Here is a 23,453-nt window from a genome sequence, read left to right on the forward strand (position 1 = left end):
CCCGCGGCCGACAAAATGTTGTTCGTTCCACTTAGCAGTGGCACCGGCAACCGCGTTAATTAACGGTTTAGATGATCCGAGGAATTTTCACAACACCGCGGTTCCCGAATCCCTCCCCCGAGATAATTAGTTTTCCATCCGAAATCAAGCCTCAAAGGGTACGGCATAATTCAATACCCCGACTTCCTCCTTCCGTCAACACCGGCTGCACACCCGTGGATTTATCCTCATCGATCCCGACCCAGATTCGAATATTCCCCAAGCCTGTGGAAGATCCGAATGACGCGACGTCGGCGAAAAATTTCAATAAAGATAATTCGCATTTATCATATTTATACATTTTCGCCAGCATTTTTATCTCGCTTTTGTGATAAAGATAATATTTTCATATAATTTCGGCAATTTTATAACAGAACGTCGCGAGATTTGGAAGCACCGTTGTTTTTGTTTCTTTTTTTGCGGACAATTTTTTTACCACCCTTTTCGGTTATCGATTATTTATTTATTTATTTATTTTTTCTGGGTACCATTTAACTCAAATTTGATTATCCTTGTGGAGAATTTCAGTGAATCAATTCAGTATCGAAATTTTGGAAACAACATCCCAAATGTATAATATGCAAATATTCGGGCTGTTTATAATTTTGGAAAATATCAGTTGATCGGTAAAGTTGGAAAATAAAGTGGAAAAATCGTAGTTTGGTCAACAAATACCAAATTTATAAATTTCTTGACGTTGCTGTTGAAGGTTTTGATGATTTTTTTTTTTTTATGAAAGTCGAATTTGATGCTTATACTCTCAAAATTAAGTGAATATTGAGTATAAGAATTTCGGAATTGAATTCTCCAATTCAAAACGCATACTCGTATTGCTTATAAATTCTCAAAATATTAGCTGTTTGAAAAAATTCGAAGAAGAAACCGCAGGAATAGCGATTTTCACGGAATCAAATTTTATGAGAATTGCAAATACGAATTCTTGTTTTCCGAAACGAAAATTTGTATCTACGGGTGTGGGTTATTATTATTATATACGAGTATTGCAAACATTTTAATTCTCGTTTTCACAAACTATAATTTACATACGGGTGTAAATTAGTGTAAATGAATATTGCAAAAACGTGATTTCTTGTCCTCAGAAGCTAAAATTTATTAAGTTTGTAGAAAACCAAAAAAATTATCACTAAGGCAAAAAGGCAAAAATTAGATCGCATTTGAGCGTATAATATTACGACGAATGGATAAAAACCGAGGCACGGAGCGGTCGTTTCGATCTTGATAGCACAAAGCGGATTCGTGGCGATAGGTTTTGACGGGAGTTGGCGGAGTGGTAGCGGTAAAAGGCGGTGGCGGAAATGGTTGAATTCCCAAGTAATACCACGGCGTTGCAACAGCATGAATATTATACATATATATAAACCGACACAGCTGCAGCGTCTTGGTGAAACGAGAAACTTGAAGATGCGAAGCAGCGCAGTGTCGTATAATTTTATTTAACGTTATTACGTCAATCTTCGATTTTTATTCATGAAAGGAACGACGGAGAGAGAGGAGAGAGAGAGAGAGAGAGAGAGACAAAGAGGAAAGTGCGAAAATTTCGTTTGACAAATTTATTGGACGTTTTTGTTTCTTTTTTTTTCGTAAAACGAATATCGTTGAAACAACGGTTTAAATGCTGTTTTAATTTGAAAAGTGAAAATAGTTACGGACTGTAAAATAGCCGCAAAGGAGAGAAATTTTTCTCGGTGCATCCCGCGCGAGTAAAAACTGTGAGAATCGGTGCCGGAACTTTGCAAGTTCCGCAGTATTTCCAGATTCAATTTTCCACCACTCGTAACGCTCGATAAATATCAATTGCAGATTCGTTTGTATTCATGAGGGGCTCGCGCTGAATCGAAATTGAGCCGTTATAGCCGGCGGCCTCATCTCGAATAGCAAATAGTTCCAAAATTTAGAAAAAACGAATAGAAAACTAAAAATACATCGTTTACAATCTTTGCGAAAAATTATGAAACCCTGGTAGAAAAATTGTACAGTTGTAACAATTCTTTTTCACCATCAGAGAAACTTCGAGTTATATGTATAACGCACACGCATTTTTGTGAAAAATTGAGAAACAAAAAGTATTTTGCAAAATATGCTCCCGGGCGGGGTTGAAGTTCCAAATTTAAAAAGTTCCGAAAGCGCTTAATTCCGAGTTATTTGGTCGCCAAATTTGAAGCAAATGAATCAAACTTTGGAAAGCCGACGACTCAAGATTTTAAAATGAAAGATTTTGAAAATTCAAGTTACGACAGAGCAGAATTCCGAAAAGTAAAGTTTCGATGGATTAAAATTTGGAAAATCAAAATATACTCACACGGCGTAATTTACTCGACGAGTTGGTGAAAAAAATGAGAAAAACAAAACAAAGAAAGATCAAATTGGTGAAATTGCACAGAGCCAGAAATTCACGGAACTGAAAATCTTGGATCATCTGGAATTTCAATGTTTCAGATTTTTAAATATTCTCATTCTGATTTATTTACTTCAAATTTCGCGCTTTCGGAACTTTTCAAATTCGGAATATCAACCCCGACCCAAAGCTCCTCGCCGTGTGATTCTCCGATAAGAAATACCATGGAAATTCATTTCGTTCTGTTACCCGGCAATAATAATACACACGCATGTTTCCCCAAAAATTTTAGAACCGAGTGTAAAAAAAGCTTTCGAAGATACATTTGTGAGTTTGAAAGCTTTCGAAATTCGCTACAAACGCCTTGTAGCAGTCTATACAGCTACACCCATACAAACCGGTTGTTTACCCTACAAGTGCGGGGAGGATTACAGTCGAACAAGTTCCGAGAATATCGTAACTTCCGCTCGACTTCCTAGGACGTTATAGAGAAGGAGAAAAGAAAATCCATAGCGCAAAGTAAACGGGAAATTGAAAAATGACCTGATTTTTCCGCAAGCTCGAAATACTTTACGAATTACAGGTAAAAAAAGGTACCGGAAAGCGTCCGAATAAAAATTTGTAAAAAGAAAGAGAGAAGAAAAAAAACATAAAAAAAAAAATACTACCAAAAGCTTTTTTCCTTTTAATCGCGAACGTTTGCGAAAATTCCCGTATAATATTCATCGACGATGTAATATGCGAAATTAAATTTTTCGCAATCGTTCTCTGAAGCAACGTTGTCGTAAAGTTATCTCCAACGATTCGCGTATTTGCAGCTTAGGAAGGAATGATTACCGAGTTCAGACCGAGATTATCAAAATTACAGACGACCGCGTATTGCGAAGCGAACCCGCGAATTTTTCAGAAATTATAAAAAAAATAAAATAAATAAAAAGGAGACTCGTGACGAGGCGAGGATTCAATTTACGCTTCGCGAAGCCGCGACGACGCCCAAAACCAATTACTGCATCTACCAACTTATGTACGTTTCAACGTCTTCGTCCTCGCATTTTTTTCTTTTTTTTTTTGGCAGCGTTCGTTTTTTTTCTTCCCTCTTCATCATCGCATCGTAAAGAGAAATTCAAATACCGCAAATGCGGTTTTATTATTCCGTAGCTGCGTCGCAACTTGAAAGGAAGATGAAGAATAATTATGAAAATATTGTAGAAGAAATTGCGATATATATATATATATATATAGTCGAAAATTTGAACTGAACTTGAAATCTTGTCTGCGGATTAAAAATTTCTCCGTGACTAATTGCAAGTGGCGGAAAATAATCGAACGAAATCAATGAACCCAAAAGCTAGACGAGGTGTTCCAGATACATTTATATATATATATATATTTGTTGGATCAGCCTCGATTCGAGTTGCGTAATCGAAAACAGGTTTTTCAATCTCGGTCTCGGCTGACAATTTCTGTCAAGTCGATGCTGCAGCTGCTACCGCGTGTCAAAATTCATCCGTATTCATTATCTATGTATGGGGAATTCCATGCGAACCCAACCAACGTCTGGCGAACCTCACAGTTTTTGATTTTGTTCAAACAAAAATTGAAAAAAATGTTCTGTGACTGTTGAAACTCTGAAACAGTACCCCGAATTTGTTCAGATTTTTTTTATTCAACCGCTTATCATTATTCAAAATTATTTTGAAAAGAAACTTTTTCATAATACATATATATATATATATATGTATGTATGTATATTATGACTGTACACTCAAAGAAAGTTACAATCCGTCGATAAGTATCTCTCGTGTAAAAATTCGCACACTTGTATAAATCGAGCGACGATTCCTTGCAGAGTAAAATCGAGAAACGACTCGAACCGGTTTTATTTTTATATAAATAAGCGTTGAATAATAATTACACTCTCTTCGGGAAGGAGGACAAGAAGCAACAGAAAAAAAAAAAAATAGAGAAAACGAAAAGTATGAAGAAATCAAAATCTACGGTCGATTCCGTTGTTTGTTGCACGCCTGATTTTTTTATTTATCTACTTTTTTTTCTTGTTCAATTTTTTAGAGATTGTCATCTTCGCAAAATAATTTTCGAATTTTTCTTGAATAAATAAATATCATTTCCCGACGATGATTCAAGTTATGAGTAAGAATATATTTGCCGAATCAGCTGCAAAGCAATTATATGTACATGTGAAAAATTAGAAACGATTTATATTATATTCCAAAGAGAATTTTATATTCCAAAGAGAGGATAGGGAAAAATAGAAAAAAAAAATTTCTTAATTGTCCCGTGCAGAAATTTTTTAATCACCAGAACAATATTCAAACAGTTTTTTTTTTTTTTAACGATACCTGTTTTACCGAATTTTTCCAGTTACCGTAACAAATGAAATTTTTCACGGTGTCGTTCGAAATTCAAATTGCATATCATTCTTTTTTTTTTTGTCTCTCTCTATAAACTTGGAACCTGCGGTTTGAGAACGGAAACTTCGCAGGCTGGCTCATGGCCAGTCTAAGGCGCCGTGCCTTTCGTTGTTTTTTCTTTTAAATATTTACCAAACTATAGCGGAAGAAATGCAGAAATCGACGTATATACACAAGTATAAACATATTCGATTCAAAGAAAAATAAGCAAAATTTATCCTAAAATTTTTATGCGTCGCTGAATCGAATGTCGAATATTCTTAAACCGTCGCTTGTAGATCTCGGTAAGAATATATAATATTTGTTCGGTAGAAAAGCTAGACTTCGTGCTTGGTTTGAAAATATTCCCTTTTACATTTACATAATGTACGCATATATAGGTATGTATAATACATACGTATACTTATATATATATATATATATATATTTGTATGTATATGTACATGTATACACGCACACACACTTATCGAAAGGGAAGAATATGGAAGTTGGCAGCTTTTGTCTTTGAAAGAATGGCTAATATCAGCGGGACGACGGTTTTCAAGCCTTACGAATCCATCTGCGCAGCGAGCTTTCGAGCTTCGCTTTTTACGCCTCTGACACTCGCTGACGCCCAGCTGAGAACGGCTTAAATTACTTTTAGGTTGAAAAAACCCCCGTTCCCTTCACCTCGCACTGTTCACCAAGTAATTACCGTATTCATACAGAACAAGGAATTTTCTCATCGCTCTTCGTCATCTTTCTAAAAACAAAACACGACGTTTTGGCTAATAGAATTATTAAATTCATGCCAATCGATGACTGATGTGAAATATTTATCAAATTCATGATGATTGAACGGAAACGGATGAACAAATTAATGGAAAATCGATACTATGTTCGTTGAATTTCAGTGGTAGGCCGATAGATGTGTTTAATAGAAATAGAAACACAACGTCTGATTGAAATTGAAATCAATACCACGTACTGTGTGAGAGAGAGAGAGAGAGAGGGAGAGAGAAGGGGACGATGATCCCCGTGATAATCGAAGCATACATATATGAGGGAGTAATTCGTGGCATAGATGCCAATCAGTTGTAATTAGTAATTAGCTTGTAACCATAAACTCGGGGCTGCTGAAAGCAATGCGCGATTCCGGTTTCGCATGGCCAGCAAATTTATACCTACATGTGTATGTACATTAGTGCCGACTGTGAAGGTATTATTGAATATCAGCAAAAACCAACAAACCGCCGATAATTACGGTCATTAATTATAACCGTAATAACCGAATCCTCGAACATCTCCGTTACCGATGTATAACAAAATAATAATCATACAGCCGTTAGCTGCTTTTGGATTATTTACTCGCGATAGTTTTAGTTTAGTTTCAATTTTCCGCATTCATTTCGAACACGCCGCGAATTAATGATCGATGAGCAATTTGCGTCTAAATTTTCTTTGCCACAAATTTTTTCCAACACTTTTTTATCTCGTTGCCTCAAATTTAAAACGAGCTTTAATTATTCTTAATATCGATTTTACCGTCAAGTTGTTACACGTATATAATACTGCTAAAGTATTTGAGCATTGATGTCGGTATATTTTTTTTTTTCGCTTTTATTGTCATTTTGTTTTGTCAAAAACCACGATCGCTCAAAAATTCTGACTTTTATGATAATTTTAACCGTTAATTCGAAAAGAAACGGCTACTTTCCAATTTAGAAAATTTTGTAAAAAGTAGATCTGTAAATAATCATGAAGTATTGGCTATAAACCGAAATTTCCAAAAGCCATTCCACTAAATTGAACCAAAAGAAAAAAAATAAGAATTCGATCGCAGGATTCTTCACATATGTTAGAGAAAGCGAAAATGAAAAAAAAAAAAAAAAAACCCCTCGCGCACGAGTAAAAGCTCGTTAAAAAAAAAAAAATCTGCTGGGGCGCCAGTCTGAATAAAAAGCACAAAATAAAATTCCTGCAAGTATAAAATTAGATGTATACGTGTATATATATATATATATATATATATGCGTGACGGGGTTGAGCTTTTCTCGTGCAGAATTTGCTTTTGGGGTTGTGAAAAGTTTTGGGTTATAAAAATTCCTCCCTTTTAATCAACTTTCCGATAGCCTCCGAGAAAAAATTGGGTGGGGGGGGGGGGGGGGGGGGGTCGAAGCAGAGAAGAGATAAAAATAAAAAGAAGAAAAGAGTTTTCATTGGTCGTTCGTCAGGCGAAATTACGAGAAGAGAGAGAGAGAGAGAGAGAATTTCGAGGGTAGTTTCGTAACGGTGGTGGAAGAAATTGGAAGAGCTTTAACCTGCATCGGCCTCGCTTCTCATCGGGAGAAGGGTAAAAGTAAGCTACTTCTTAGAAGAACCACCCCGACGCTAAATCCCCTCGATATCCAACGGCATTATGGGGAGGGAGGGGTAAAGAATTAGGAGACCTCGGCCATCAGCGCCAAAGTAAAAGCCTCGACGTGATTTTGCCAATATTTTCTGATTTTATTTTTCAAACGTTTTGAATTCAGGTTTTGGTTGCACATTTTTTTTTTTTTTTTTTTTCAGGAATCAAAATTATTTCCAGCTTGCGTAAAGATCAATAAATTTTTACATTCGCACTCACCGTTTCAAGCCAATTCTCTTCGTTCCAAAAGCCACGATAATCGTCCCACTTATGGTTGGCGAAAATTCCTGAAAAAAACAAAGAAACGGAGTAATTAGCTTGAGGAAAAAACGAGAATTGAAATTCGAATGAACAACTTGTGTCGATATTCGGTATTTGTACGAAGAAGGTGAAATTAATTCAGTTGTTTTGAACAAAAGTTGTGTAAAATACAACAGATTGAAAAACCGACGAATTCGCGTTAATCTATATTATATTACCCGAGTCGAAAAAAAATTTGTACAATTCAAAATTCCTTCAAATTATCTCCCTTGCAACGAGATTGTTTGATAGGAAGAATTTTTTTCAAATCGAACCTACAATCGTTCTCTATTTCGCTGTTTTAATACGCCAATCGGAAATGTTTAATTGCCTTGAGAATTTCAACACAAATTATTCCACCTGACTAGAGCAGCTCAAACTTTGACGTCGGCTAATTAGGAGCTAAAATATACAAAGACTGAAATACAATATACAAAGATTACGGCGGTGTCTCTGACTTTGACGCCTGTCGTAATGAAACTTGGAGTTGATTCTTGGAAGGTTTAATCGTGACCGTATCTGGGAAAGACAAACGCTTCGGGTGACACTTTCCTCGTATCTTTTGATCTCGTTTCCTCCGTGAAACGGGATCTTCTATTTCTTTCAGGGAGAAAAAAATTATCGGAAACTTGGCGAAAGCTAAAGGTTGAAAAAACTTTCAGGCTAACCGTTTAGGTGTAATCGAGAATCGACGACCGATTCGCGAAGCTCTGATTTACGGAAAAGCTTAATTGTTCCGAGTCAAATTTTATGAAAAGATAGTATTTTCTGGCTTTTGGGAAAACAAATGACAAAAATTCATCACAAAAACCAGTCGTTGCATTCCTCTTCCCAATTCTTCAAATTGATAAACTCAGCTCGACCCCCTCTATTATCCCTATCAGTTCGGTCACTTAGTTCTGGGACACCCTGTAGAGGCGGTTTGTTACACGCTTATGCAAATTCGAACCCTTTAGACTTAAGTGAAAGTTCACCCAAGTACTCGACCGGAGAATTTCTCTTCCGCGAATTCTCGGGATGAACCTACTGTTCAGAAATCACGAATAAATTCATCTCCAGCTCCTTGAACTTCAACGATTTCTGTAACGTCGAGTTCAACATTTTACTCCGAAATTATTCACCGCTTTTATTTTTATTCTTTCATTTGTTACTCTTTCTTCTACTTCTACAGACGGAAATTATAGAGTCGAAACGATTTTTCCTGCCAATTAATTTTCTCGTCAGAATTATACGAATTGTATTTTTATTGACATGAAATGAAAAATATTGCCATCGAGTTTCTAAGCGTTCGTTGATTTGTTATTCCGTATTTGATGTAACTTTGTAAATTGAACTACTTTCTTTCTTTCTTTTTTCTTCTTTCCTACATTAATATTTTTTATTTATTTCTTTTTTTTTACCTTTCTGTGATTCGGTTGCAATGTAAAATGTATCGAAATTCAATTATAATTATAATTTTTCATTATATAACGAGTATTCCATTTATCGATCATAATTTTTGCCTACTCAAATTCTATCGGTATAATAATATCTATGAACGCTGACTTTTTTAATTTCGCCAAAACTAAGGTACGGTAATCAGCTTGCGTAGGAGAAGAAGCAAAAAAAAAAAAAAACTGAATTCGTTAATGAAAACAGGGATCGGATACGCTTCAACAATTTTCTCGAATGACATTTACGCGGCGATGAGAATTTTATCAGGTATCAGGCTGAAATTCGATCTTTTCCCATTCCGGATGAGTTTCGACTTCGCACCAAACTGTCCCAGGGTTCAAAATACGCGTTTCAAAATTAATTCGATCCCACCAAATCGAGTTTCGATTATAATTCCCAGAAAAGCCTAATTTTTGCGAATCTGATTCCAGATCGAGACGCGATTCGAAAGATCTCTCAATTTATTGAGCTTTGACCGTCTCTACATTTTATCTTATCTTATTTTATTTCATTGATACGTTACTTTTCTACTATTATATGTTTTTGTTTTGTTATATTATGTTAAATTTCTATACTGTTTTGGAGGACTTGTCTCAAGATAAATGAATCGTAATTCTAATTTTATTGCTCGTATTTTTACATTTATTTTTTATTTGTCATTTGATTTATTTATTTACCCATTTCTTAATTTTTTCTCTCGACTTATCGTTCATTTTCGTTTTATTTACTTTATCTTCTGTTTTCTCTCTTCTTAATTGTCTTCTACTCCCTACAACTCTAGTTTTAATTTTAATTCTAGTTTGCTGTTTTAAACACACATTTCATGTCATATCATTATATGTATTTTACATGTCATAACAGGACTTGTGCTTGCATAAATAAACGCTTCTCTCTATCTGTCTCTCTATTATTGTTATCTACGTATTGTTGTATGTTATTTATTTATATTCATTTATTTACTTATCCGTTTATTCATTATTTTTTTTTTTTTTTGTTTTTCTCCTTAATTTTTATCTATTTACTACCCATTATTCTTCTATTTATTTTTATCCGTTAACTCTCTCTGCTTTTGATATCTTTTCTAACTTTGGTCTTAATCTTGTTGTTGATTTTATTGTAATTTGTTGTATTGTGATTCGTTACAATATACCCATGCACATTTCACGTTTATACGCGTGTCTATATACCGCCTAAAAGGACTTGTCCCAGAATGATTAAAGGTCTCTCTCTCTCTCATTCTCACTCTATATCACCCCTATCAACTTGATCCCTTATTTTTGGTACACCCTGTGTACCACAACTCGGTACCGCTCCGTATTCTCAACGAGCGATTCTCTCGGTACGCGAGGGCTAAATGAGCCGAGAATTCAGCCCTTATCACGCAAATCCCTTCGAGCGCAGGTCTCGGTTTTTTATTTCACCCTAAGCCTGAGACTGAGACTTAAGCCTCGTGTAAGAAGGACGAGGAGGAGGAGGAGGAGGACGAGGATGTCGCATTAAAGCGCGTGCGCTCGTCTTATACGCGCACATACTCGTATTTACACACATCCTTGGTGGGAAAAAAACAAACAAAAAAAAAAAAAAAAGGAAGAAGATATTTATACCTCAACCCTGACCTTTGAGGGCCGACCTGCACCCCTTTCCGCCACTTTTCACCGTTAAGCTCACGCACTTGAATTAATTTCACAGTTTAATCTTGAAACTCGAGAGAGAGAACTTGGGGCTAAGTGAGGGTTGGTTTAATTTACACACCGACGCTTCTCTCTCTAGCTCTCTTCTATCTCAATGCAGGGGGTTAATTTTCCCTCCGCAAATCCGGTTTATCATTGTTTACTCGACGCACCGGGATAACGTATCTTTCGTATGTTGTTGCATTATTCATACAGAGAATATTTATTCGCAGGTGAAAAATTTTAAAAAGTTCAATTAAAGGTCAGAAATCTTTACTTTAAATTAATGAATAATTTCCGAATCGAATTAAACCGTTTTATTTACGTCAAATTTCCACATCTCGCGGTCCTAGATTTATGGTGCATCTTATGATGCCAAAAAAAAAAAAAAAACCTACGAGTGTATGAAAAAAAAAAAAAAAAAAAAGAGAAAACACGAAGCGGCGCACGTAGAAGCGAACATCTCGGTATTTCTCGGCAGAGAAATAGTTTTACACAGAATGTACGAAATTGAACAGAACTGAGAACGGGTTTCATTTGTTTTCAAACGCTGCAAGCTCTCATGTACAATAAAGCTGCACTTTTCACGGAGAATTCCATTTCCTTCCACTTTTCTTCGTTCCGCGGTAAAACACAGGCGAAATGTAAAAATGAAATTCCCTTCTCGAAATGGCCGACGAAAATTTATTTGATGAAATTTCACTCTACAAAGGAGGAAGAAGGAAATTTTTAAATCCAATAAGAAAAAGAAGCCTTAGAATCATTGTTTTCTTCTCCTTTTCATCACTGTTCATTTATCCGCAAGTGAGACGATCCGAATTGAAATTGTAGGATTGCGGGGAAATAATGTCGAATCAAACGTATCGCTCCGCGCGATTTATCGCGATATTTTCGGTACAAGGAAAACCGTGCAGGGATAAATAAAGTGGTGTCTGAAAAGCTGCAGTGTCGAGGTGAATGGGTGAGCTTGCGGGAGGCGAGTAGAAGCTTGCAGGTGGTAAATTATCGGTCGCATGTGGCCTGAAAGCACAGTGGCTAATTTACTGTCTTCCATACCGGAAAAGTGCAAAGAACCGGACATCGGATCCCTTCCGCAAAGAGGAGAACAAGAGAGGAGACGAAGAGAGCGGAAATATAATGAAAGGTTATTACACGTGAAACTCAAAGTGAGGGAATTTTCCATCGTACGTTATACGCATACATATATATATATATATATATATTATATGTACATTGTATACACGTGTATATATGTAAGGTTTTCATATCGCGTCGCGCAAACTCTCTCAATGTATATTAATAAGGTGAAAATAATTCCTCCGAAGAATTCGAGCTCCGACGAAATGTCAACGACCAAAACCTTCGGCCCCAGGGGTTCATCGCTTACTCATCGATTTCATGTATACCTGATTTCAATATTACAGGGATTTCAAGGAATTACAAAGGATTTCAAAAGATTTGAAATCATTTCGGAGGATTTTTAAATATTGCAAGAGGCTTCATGGGATTTCAAAGAGCGTCAAAAGATATTTTAAAAGATTACAGATGATTTCAAAAGATTTCAAAAGATTACAAGAGGATTTATTTGTAGGATTTCAAAGGATGTCAAAAGATTTTAAAAGATTACAGATGATTTCTAAAAATTTTAAAAGATTTCAGAAGATTTCGAAAAACTTCAAGAGATTTTACAAGATTTCCGGAAAAGTATAACAGATTTCACGAGTGATTAAACCCCTCGAAAATTTTTAGTCATCGATTGGAAATCTGTGTGCAAAGTTACGAGATAACAAAACAGATTTTGCGATAAGGTGAAGAGAAGTTTTGGGATTCTTGTTTGGTATTTCTTCTTTACTTTTTTGTTTGTTTGTTTGTTTTTCTGCATTAGTGGGGGACCGATTGTATACAGAAAAATAAATGCGAACAAAGAAGTAATCAAGAGAGAAGAATGTTGGGTAAATAATGTACAAAACCTGTGTAAAAACATAAGACGGCCAATTAGCAGGAGAAATATTGTAATACGAGAAATTAGAAACAGACGCGAGTCGACTATCCAGGGGTGCGGATCAATACAAAGAAAAAAATACTCGCTGTTTTTTTTTTCAATACAAGAATAGATTGTGTAACGAGTCGAGATTTGAGACGAATAAAGAACGTTCGATGTAGCAAATGTTCTTGAAAAGAGAATGAATAACCGAGTCACAGGTGAAGCGGAATCAAAGTTTTGCAATTTTTGTTGCAAAATTTTACAGTCTTTGTTTTTGATTTTCAGTTTCATTACCGTTCGGATTGATATTGCTTTTTCCTTTTTCCCTCGTTCACCGTTTCACGGTGAAATTAGATACGGCAGAACCGAGAAATACTGAGAACAGAAATAATAAATTCAAACCGACGACGAGACGGAGAAGAAGACAAATATTGACGCGTGATTGTTTCGAGATATTCGGAGACACGAAGGACACGGCAAGTTGTAATCTGCGAAATATTGTTGCGAAATTTCTGGCAATCTTCACGAAATCACGACGCCATTTAGAGAGGAGCCCAACCTTAAGGTGTAACGAGATCGAGGCGTGAGAGAACACCGTGGATAATAATAATTCAACGAATGAATTGCGTGAGTGCGAATAAATTTTTATATTTAATCACGTATAATGTGTAATTACATTTCTTTCTTTTTTTCTTTTCTATTTTCAATTGTGTTACTTTTAATTTCTATTTGTTTCACTTATTTCTTTTTTTTTCTTTTCATTCTGTCATTTCAACACCATGTTTTCAAATATTTGTTTACATCTCTGCAATAGGTTGATAATTAACTCAAGTGAATGAATATGCATAATGACAATATCAAGATAAGCAGGTATTCAACGGCTGTACAAAATATGTAAATATATAATGAAATTGTGTGTTGTACGGGAGGATTCTCCCAGGCAAAATCCGTTAGAATTCCTCTCTGATTTTCTTCTCGCTGTGCGGTGTTTTTTTTTTTTTTTCTTTTTTTATTTTTTCTTTTTTTATCTTCTCTTTTTTTTATTCTTCCTCATCTACGTCAAGCAAGTCCTAAACTCGTTGAGTTGTGAAATATATTCGCAACGAGGAACCTGAAGATGAAGAAAAAAAGAAACTTCTTCCAGTCGTTAATTTTCCAATGAACTGAAATTTATCACACGACCGTCGATGCGCGGAAATAAAAGAATGAGAAGAAATTGGAAAAAAAAATAAAAGAAAAAATGAGCGACAATAATAATCGGCGAAGAAAAAGTAGAGGGAAAAACAAAAACTAGATCTCCAAGAGACGATGAAGTACGCATAATACGATAGAAAGCGTAAAATAAAGTAAAGAAGAAAAATGACACGGCAATTCGTCTTGTTAAAATTTACCAACCGGCGAGTTTCCAACGCCGTGAACAATAAAGCTCTCAAGCTTTTGTTTTCCCTCCGATAGTCTTCAACTTTTCCATTTATTTATTCAATCCTCTTCCTTTTCTATCCTACTCTCATTGTTATTTCCTCCGATTTCGCACTGAATTACTTTTCTTTGATTCTATTCCTCGTTCTACGATTTTATTTTCCAATTTTTTCTTCGCCGTGTTCTTCCTTCCTTCTTATTCCTCTCGTTACCAACCCCTTTTCATTTATTCTCTTGCCACTTTTAAATAGAAGAATAAATTGCGAAATTCATATGTTACCTGAAACGTTCACAGCTCTGTACCTAAGCGTATATCAACACCGGGTTAAAAAAGTTCCCATATTATTTCATACTCGTGTATACTTGTATATAAACAATAAAATCAGACAAAGAGTCAGACATCGGTATCATTCCGACATTCGAGAAACGCTGTAAAAATATGAGCAATAATGACCGAAGTGTAAAAATTTCGAGTCCTTGAGTAAAATTTACACACACACGCACACACGCACATATGTATATATACGTATACTTACGTTAATTAGCTTATTAATGATGAATTATTATAACCCTATTCTCATATGTGATTCTTGCGCCATATTTTTTTATCACCATTTTTTCTTCGTCATTATTAACAACGTTATACGCGATTATATTATATTATGTTTATACATATTCACCCTGAATTGAGTAAGTGTATTAAATCAGCAAACAAAACAGCTGAGACGTGTGACTTGGAAATATAACCAACACGTCGCGTGGGAGAAAATTTTTGCACAATTCTTACTCAACGAAATACGTGAATAAGTATGATATATCGTATATTACGCATTCCTATATCGTATTCTCTTGGTACAATAAATAATACTCTGTATATCCTTGCAAGCTTCACGGTTCCGTACGTTTCGAATTATTTTTAAATTTTCTTACTTAAACTTGTGCGTCAAACGTGTAAGTAAATAAAACAACCGCGGTAAGAAAAACGATTTCAACAATCGTTGGAATTATTATAGTATTTCTTCGATTATTTCATAGCTGTAATTAGATAAGCGATGAAATTTTTCCGCATATTCGAAAGCTCTTGAAAATTTGTTCGATTATTTATTTTTCTTTTGCTAAAATTCACAGAGAAACGACCGCGCTTTGACTCCAAATTCAAATCGTTTGGACGGTCGGTCACACGAATTGAGATTTTGGGGAGTAAATTAATCGCAAGCTCGATCCAACCCGCGACTTTTGACAAATCCAAACATCACAACGGTATTGCATATCAACGGTTTGCGGTGTCGAGCATTCAAACCATCTGACAGACGGCTTGACCGCAGGAACAATGGCAGATCAGCATGTATTATATTATAACGTGTAAGCCGTCTCATAGAGCGCAAAACTGTCGCGAAACTGACGAGGAAATCAACAATTGAACAGTTTTTTTTTAAAACTTTTTAAACTTCACGCATAAGCCGATAGAAGGAAGAATAAAACAGGATAATAATGTGGAAGTATTGGAAAGTCAAAGGTTACAAACAATATGAAATTTATAGAAACGTGAGAATCCGTTACTAAAAACTTAAGACTTAGACTTGAAACTTGAACTTGGTAAGTCAAAATATCGATAATTAAACTTTCCGATCTTTCCACATCTTCATTTTCGATCCGAAGAAACGAGTGAATAAACGGTTAGAATTAAAAAATTTCCAATCAAATTCGCTAAAATTACAGATTGAACATTGACATGAAACATTCGATGTTAAATTTTTCAAAATTTGATGTCACATTCTCCAAGAGAAGTGTAACAAGTAATAAAAATAAATTGTAACTGTCGTAACGTCATGTTTAATTGCTTCGTACAGTGTGAAAAAATAAAAAATAAAAATTTCCCACCCCCGTAAGAAAATCGCTCTCCCTGTGATAACGAGATTCGTTTTTAATCAAGACTTAACAATGATACGAGACGCGTATGAGTGAAAATCCATTTATTTAGGGAGAAAGGAGGGACGGCGGATGGTCAATTTCATTTGGGCCTATCAGGTTACACCATGAATCAACCCCTCCCGTGTGCGCCGGACAAGAGAGGGGAAGGGCAGGGAGGGAAGGAAAATCCTGCAGTGTATTACGGAACGAGGGTGGCGGCGAGTCGAAGGGAGAAAAAATAATAACCTCACTCGGAACAACCACCCCCTGAGTATAACATTTATTTCGCTCTATGTACTCAGCCACGCAAGGAGAAAGAAAAATGAAAAAAAAAAAAAAACAAAAAAAAAAAAAAGAAAAAAAACCGTCAATTTCTGAACGGAATCGATACACCACCCTCCACCCTCGTTTAAGTCCCTCGGTTATAGTTATCGGTTATCGTACAACGTTGCAGGGATTCCTGAATATTTCAGATATCTAATTTCAAGAATTAAAACGATCTGGAGGGATTTTTCTTTTTTTTTTTTTTTTTCTCTTGTTTCAAATTGCTTCCGCACAACCGTGTTTTAGAAACGCGACAAATATTTTTGAATAAATGTGCAAATATTCAGCTGAGTAAGATAAGGTAGACAAAAAAAAAAAAAATTAAGAAATAAATAAATTTTTGCTACATTTTTTTCCTCTCACGTTTCGACAGTCAACTTTGCCAAAAACATCGATTCCCTTGTACCGAGCAGTTAACGAAATCGTTGAAACGGTTTCACAGCATAATGAAAACAAAAAAAATAATTAAATAAATAAATAAACAAATAAAAAAAAAAAAAAAAAAAAGGTAACGCTACATTTCACGCGAACCCGGCAAATCGAGCCAATTCAAACCGTTTTACGAGTCTGTATCGCGATGCAGAGCGTTAATTGGCGAGGCAGTAGTACGACTCGAGTTTCGTCGGTCAGTGGTCAGTCCGCGGTTATGGTCGGACACGAAAACGTGACCAGTTCTACGGCTGGCGCGTCGACATCGGCGTTAACCTGATAGTTGGATGGACGGATATGAAGGAAGAATTGGTCCGATTTTATTATCGTAGACTTTCCTTATTACCCAGATCATAAATAAAGGCCTACAATTACCAATTTCGACGAATTCTTCCTTCGTATATCCGCCAAAGTCGCTGACTTCAAATTGATAGACGAATAGATGGATAGATAGATGGATGGATAGTTAGACAGATAAATAGACATATTTTATCATGCGCGTAGCAATGTTGGACAAGTACCTTCGTGGAAGTATAGAAAAGTCATACCGAATATTAAAAAGCGAACGGAGCTGCGATAAAGTAGAGGACAGAAAATAAAAACAAAGTAAACGAGTAAGGAGAGAGAGAGAGAGAGAGAGAGGATTTTTGGTAAAAAATTTGCCGAATCGGGACCACGATAGAATTGGGGCGAATTTTTCTCCCTCGTTTTGAACCGTATTCAAAATTTTGCTTCCGTTTCTCTTTCTTCCTTTACCGTTGTTCCAATTTTCACTAAAATTCTTAAAATTTTTTCAATTAGTTATCGCGTTGCGTGCGTGACATTTTTCATCCCTCGTAATTTCGAATCTATTTATCCTTTTACCCTAAAAACCAGCCAGCGATGTTGTTGTTCTTATTCTACTGCACGAACCGCTAATCAATTGGATTTCCCAGGGATCACCGGCGCTAAAAGCTTCCGCGTAACGCTTCGTGTTATGTACGTGGTCTATATATCTACAGAGCTTTATATACATACATATGTATATTTGTATTTATGTATAGGGGCTTGTGTTATTACATATACCTATTTATAACATAGAACGTACGTACGTGTTTAGCTGTATGTACCTAAAGGTCGGATAAAATTTCACGCAAGCTTCAGCGAGCGAGCTCGACGAACAATTACCGTTAAAAGTGAAAGCAAGACTCGACGGATTCAATTTTATTTCTTGAAAATGCTTCTCGTTGTAAGAATGATCTCGAATTTATATCAAATCTGTTGAAAAATACGCATCTTGCCAATTTTAAGAGTTCAACTGTACAATTATCATAATCAATGATGCTCGGTATACACCGAAGGGATAAGATTTGCAAGTTTTATCGAAATCGTATCAAATGATATCGGGAAGAAGAGTGAAAAGCGTGAAGAATAAAGAAAAAAATAAATAAAAAAAAAAATAAAAATAAAAACAACTTCAGACGCATTGTGAATTAGATCAAGTTTTAAAATTTGTTCAAAAATTTTTTGGTCGTTCCGTTCATTTGCTCCTGTGAATTTTTCCAGTGAAAATACATCTGGCGAGGGGGGGAAAAAAAAAAAAAAAAAAGTTGTCCGATAAAAAAAGCCTACAATCCGCGCAGCTTCGCGAAATGTGTTGAAAGAGAAAAAACAACGTTCGATATCTCTATAAAAAAATGTCGGTTACAAATCAGAATTCATGAGAATTCGCGTATATGATAAAGCTGAACCGAAAGCTCGCATCCTTGAACGAAGAAGATTTAAGCCGGAGGCTGTAAGGTGCAGCTAAGGACAGGAAGGTTTCCATTCCGCGGGTCGCTGGCAGAAGCCTCACAGCGGAGCTTGCGCGCTTGCGTTATACATACATACGTAATAGTTTTAGTTCAATGGTGTGTTTGAAACAGATAGCGCGTACTTAAACGGTCTCACCGGAGGGGGCGGGGAAATTACTATCCTGCAAATGGGAAAGCCAAACTCTCTCTCTCTCTCTCTCTCTCTCTCTCTCTCTCTCTCTCTCTCTCTCTCACTCTCACTCTCTCTCTCTCTAAGCTAAATGGCTACACCACGCGTTTATTTACGACGGATCTCCCGCAAACTCTGACCAAACTCTTAATTACAGGTGCGTGCATTATTCTGACGACTATCCTCCGGCTCCACTGTTTTTACTCTCATTGCCAAGCCATTGCTGCACTCAGTCCTAATGAGAACCGGACAATAATTCTGCCGTTCGAGTTATGATTATTGTTACGCGGGTGGAAAATTTACATTATTATTAAAAAAAATAATACAAGTTTTTTTTTTTTTTCTTTTTTTTAATCGCCTCATTTTCAAAACTCGACACATTCACAAAGAAACAAAAAACAGAAAAATAAATCGGTTTCACTTGTTCTTTGTATCATTTATACACATATTTGATCAAGTTTTTGTTTTTTTTGTTTTTTTTTTGTTGTGCCTGTAATTAATGATCGATGACGAATTTTTTAAAAAACTGGAAAATATTGTAGCCAATTATTGAGAAAGAAGTCAGAGGTAGAAAATTTCTTTGAGAAAGTTTATCTTCGTCTGTTTTCTTTTAAATTCATTCCAGGAGTAGCTGAGATTTGCTCTTTATTTCAGGTCGTAGAAATTTCTGAGACTGCGGGATGAGAAATATTGTTTGGAGGTATCGAATTTCGCGTTTGCAAACGAACGCTGCATTAGATTACTCTCGACCTGTTTCACTTCAAAGTTACAAGTTGTCCCTAACCTTTTGGGTAATGTTCGCGGCATTCCTCGAAACATCGATTAATATCAGAAATTGAGATTTAATATATGCCCGAAGAATTTTCCCACGAAATTGTTAATTCAAAGTTATTTTCAATTTTTTTCAACAATTTTTATCTGAATTGCGAATTGATTTGTTATTTTCGAATCGCCCATTTCCTGATATTTGGGAAAAATCTAAAAAAAAATCCAGTCACATATAATTGAGCCCTTGTTTAAAATTGAACTTTCATCGAATCAACTGACATGTAATTTAAAATAACAATTGTGAATATTAGCAAGTTAAAAAAATTTGATGTCACAATATATTCGCCAATTTCCGATTCTCGAACAGGGCTTTTGTTTCAACCCGCATTATGACAATCTATTTTCGCCACTTTGATGTAAAAATTTCATTCCAATTATTGTTTTCTCTTGCACTCATCATTATTCAAAATAACACATCGTTCTCTGTAACAAAGACCCCATGTTTAACAGTGACTCCAAAGTTTTGTTACATTTTACCAAATTTTCTAAAATTAGTTCAGATTTTATATAACGGGCGTTCTGGAAATGGCAAATTGAATCGTAACTCGGATTGGAGTGGTTAAAAGAATAAATAAAATACAGCCCATTGTTTTTTCGACCACAATTCTTATAGAAAAAATTCTAAAGCAGGTATAAAATCTCAAGTTTCAATCTCGACCGCTACTTCGTAGAATGCCCTATAGATACTCGACGCGTTCGCAATCCTGCAGAAAAGCCTCTTATTCTTATGCCAAGATGTTCGAGAGCTTTCTCCTCCCATCAAGTAAGTATTCAATTTTGAATTCGTGTCTGATATAAAATCGCGGAGGAAAAGTTAGATAATAAATATTATTATTAATATAATTATGCAAGTTTCAAGGACTCTTCGAGCCATTTAAGCTCTCTCTTTTTTTATTTACGACTCCTAACTTTTGTTTTATTTCATTAAATCAGAATTTTCTTAGCATAAAAATCTTCAAACCGAACTTCTTGCTTTATCTCATCATCGGAAACTGATTTTGGATATTTGACACTGATTTATTTTTCTTACGCCTTCTTTTGCACGACTACTGTTCCGGTTTTTCTCAAACAGAAAAACGTCTGGTTGTCAATAACACTTGAAACGAGGAAAACTTCCAGGTCTCCGTTTCCCCGATTGTGGAGGGTAAAAGCTTTGTGTGAAATATGCTCCGCCAATATCGCAACATGCATGAGAAATCGGAAATTGCGATCGAATGACTCGACAGTTTCCGTCCTTATCGATAGTCGGTAATTCTCTGAGTAAAAGCACGATCGCAGAAAATAATAGAATGCCTTTTGATTTATACATTTTCTCTTGTTCGTTACTTTTACCCTCCCTAAACAGAAAAGCAAAGCTCGCCAAAAAGCTCGCCACTTTTGTCTCAGCGGCGAACGAATCGCGTGTGATTGCCATTTATTCTCTATGACTTCGCGTGAGAATTTCCCTGCGGCAGCAGCACGCCGCGACAAAGGTTTATAATCTTGATTCAGACGGTTGAATATTTCTCGCAAGCTTGCACGCGAAAGCACAGAAGCGTTTCGACCCAGCGAAACCTTAAACGTTCTATCAAATGTCCGATGGTGAATCGGTAGTTAAACCTTCAACGTTCCTCGTCCTTTACTTTTGTTACCGAGCAAACATAATCGGAAAAACAATTTTTCGACCTTCCGCGGAAATAAAAATTTCAATTAAACATTTTCAAGTAAGAAAAAAAAAAGTCCTTTTCTTTTATACGCGACAACTCGCCCAACGAAAATATATTGCGCATGCAACGGAAATCGTTAAGTACACAAGTTTACATTTTAACGATCAATTATCCATAGCTGAAATGGAATTGAATAATTTATTAGAGTACCTTGCATGGGCAAACCTAAAAGCTCACGGCATTGAAAATAAAGCTCAGGGTTATCCCGTCCAGGTTCAAATTTCAATTTTGAAAAAGCCCAAGTTTTTTTGTGATTTAAATTCATCCCTCCTCATTATTTGCTAAAACTCAAGTTTCTACGGAATGATCGCATAAGTCATCGTCGGTAATAATCAGGTTTTAATTACCGTTATAAAATCTTATAAGGATGAAATATTTTTTTTTTTTACTTTCCTTCTTTTTTACCTTTTCAGTTTTACAATTCAGTTTTCGTCGAATCTATACAAGAATAACGAGGCTGGTTTTTCTCAACCTTTTATCCCAGAAAACCTGAAAGCGCGGAAACGATTATCCCTCAATTTGCGGGAAAGTCGAAAAAGGCTGATGCGAGCTTTGTTGTGAAATATTCGTGATGGCGATAAATTCGGATAAAAAATGAGCGCGACTCCGTCACCCGGCGAAATATTGGCAAGAGGTAGATTTTGGCGGTAGAAACCCTATATTTCAATCCCCATCCCTCGGTCCTCCCGCATCGTACGAATTCTGGGCCTGAACTGGGTGTATCTTCGCTCACTGGTGCGGATTTTTTGTTTTTAATTTTTATTTCTTCTTCAGCTCCATTTTTCACCAAATTTTATACCCTCTTTATTCTCGTACGATTCTCTCAGAGACAGAGACGCGAGCGCGCGAGAAAGAAAAAAAAAAACAAAAAAAAAAAGTGCTATACAATCGTCAAAAAGACGCCCGTAGTGTTCTTACCGGGTAAAAGAAAACGCTGTGGCAAAAAAATTTTCACCACAAGAGAACGAACGGAGGAAAAGTAGGAGAAGAAAATGTAAATGAGAGAAACGAGGGGGTGAGAAACGTCCCAAACACCTCGCGGAACGCGAGTTCAAACAGAACCCGCGAAAATCGTGTAAATCGTCGAATTCTACTCTCTCGGTATATTAAAAGTTACCCTAAAAAATTCATTTCAATTACCGTACGGAAGAAAAACTTTCGTTTCATGGAAAATACAACGTTATTCACGGTCATGTTCGAAACGTTTCAAGATAACAAATAGCAGTTTTTTTTTTTTTAATTTTATTTTTAGACTCCATTTTTTATATCACAAATATTTGTATCTCTAATAAATGAATTGAAAGTTTATCCTCAAGGTCTAATAACTCGTGACAAAATTCGTTACTCCAAATTTTTTCGTTCAACGTTATTTTTTTAATCTTTATGGTTTCTACAATTTTTGATTTCGAATTTTCCCCGAAATAAACGGTATCGAATGCTGTCAATTTTTCCAATCAGTCCTGTCCTATGTTTTACTTGAAAACACAAAAGGGAAGGGCGGTTATCCTGTCGCGATCGGGGGTTGTACAATTATTATTTCAATTACGTAGAACCTGATTTTTCTGGGGTTTTAATTCGATCCAGCCGCATATTAACAATACCAACAACATTACGATAAGTAAGACTCACCAAACAAGACGATATCTTCCTTTCGCGATATTTCAATAATCAGACTGAAAAAAATCACGACACACTAAGAAGAGAAGTCAAAAAGAAGAAGAAGAAGAAGAACAAGAACAAGAATCTAGGTATACGAATACCAAAAAGACTTTAGCCAATGAGAGCACAAAAATTGCAAAACTAAGAGAGTCGCGAACTTAGCCAGAGCCGATGTAGTGATACGAAAGCCAAAAAAAAAAGAAAAAAAAAAAAAAAACAATAAAAAACGAAGAAGAAGAAGAAGAAGAAGAAGAAGGAGAAGGAAAATATAAATCTGACACACGGATTAAAATTCTTCCATCGTAATTGTCGTTATTCGATACACGAGGCGGCTCATCGCAGGCTTGTTAATTAATATATTGTTGATGTTCAACAGTTTCGAGGCGTGTTGATTCGCGCTGAGATGCGACGTGGTCGAAACGCGAGAGTAAACTGACGGGCGAACGCCGCGGCGTGGAAACCTCATGCCTGATGCCACGACGTCCCCCCCCCCCCGCCCCCCCCCCCATCTTTCCCCCCTCGACACCCTGCCGACGACGCTGGCGTCGAGACGCCGCCGCCGATCTGCACTCCCACGCCTCGATCCCGGCCCTCCAGGTGAGCGCATCTTC

The 23,453-nt window shown here is 36.1% G+C and overlaps 1 protein-coding gene across 4 annotated transcripts in view; it reads right to left on the bottom strand.

Annotated features, from left to right (window-relative positions):
• The window catches only part of LOC107224771 (mucin-4), a 68,927-nt gene extending 45,678 nt beyond the window's left edge, over positions 1-23,249 (bottom strand). Inside the window, exons 1-3 of one of the 4 annotated variants that reach the window (XM_046746193.1) lie at positions 23,126-23,249; positions 22,813-22,856; positions 7,436-7,503 (exon numbers count right to left, since the gene is read on the bottom strand). The gene's annotated coding sequence lies outside the window, so the exon portion shown is untranslated. Of the gene's footprint in view, positions 1-7,435; positions 7,504-22,812; positions 23,057-23,125 lie in introns of those variants that run through there. The other 3 variants (XM_046746194.1, XM_046746191.1, XM_046746195.1) reach the window with 3 other exon arrangements.
• Between the last annotated feature and the right edge of the window lie 204 nt (positions 23,250-23,453).

The sequence above is a fragment of the Neodiprion lecontei genome, chromosome 7 (assembly GCF_021901455.1).
Source record: "Neodiprion lecontei isolate iyNeoLeco1 chromosome 7, iyNeoLeco1.1, whole genome shotgun sequence".
Taxonomy (NCBI): Eukaryota; Metazoa; Arthropoda; class Insecta; order Hymenoptera; family Diprionidae; genus Neodiprion; species Neodiprion lecontei.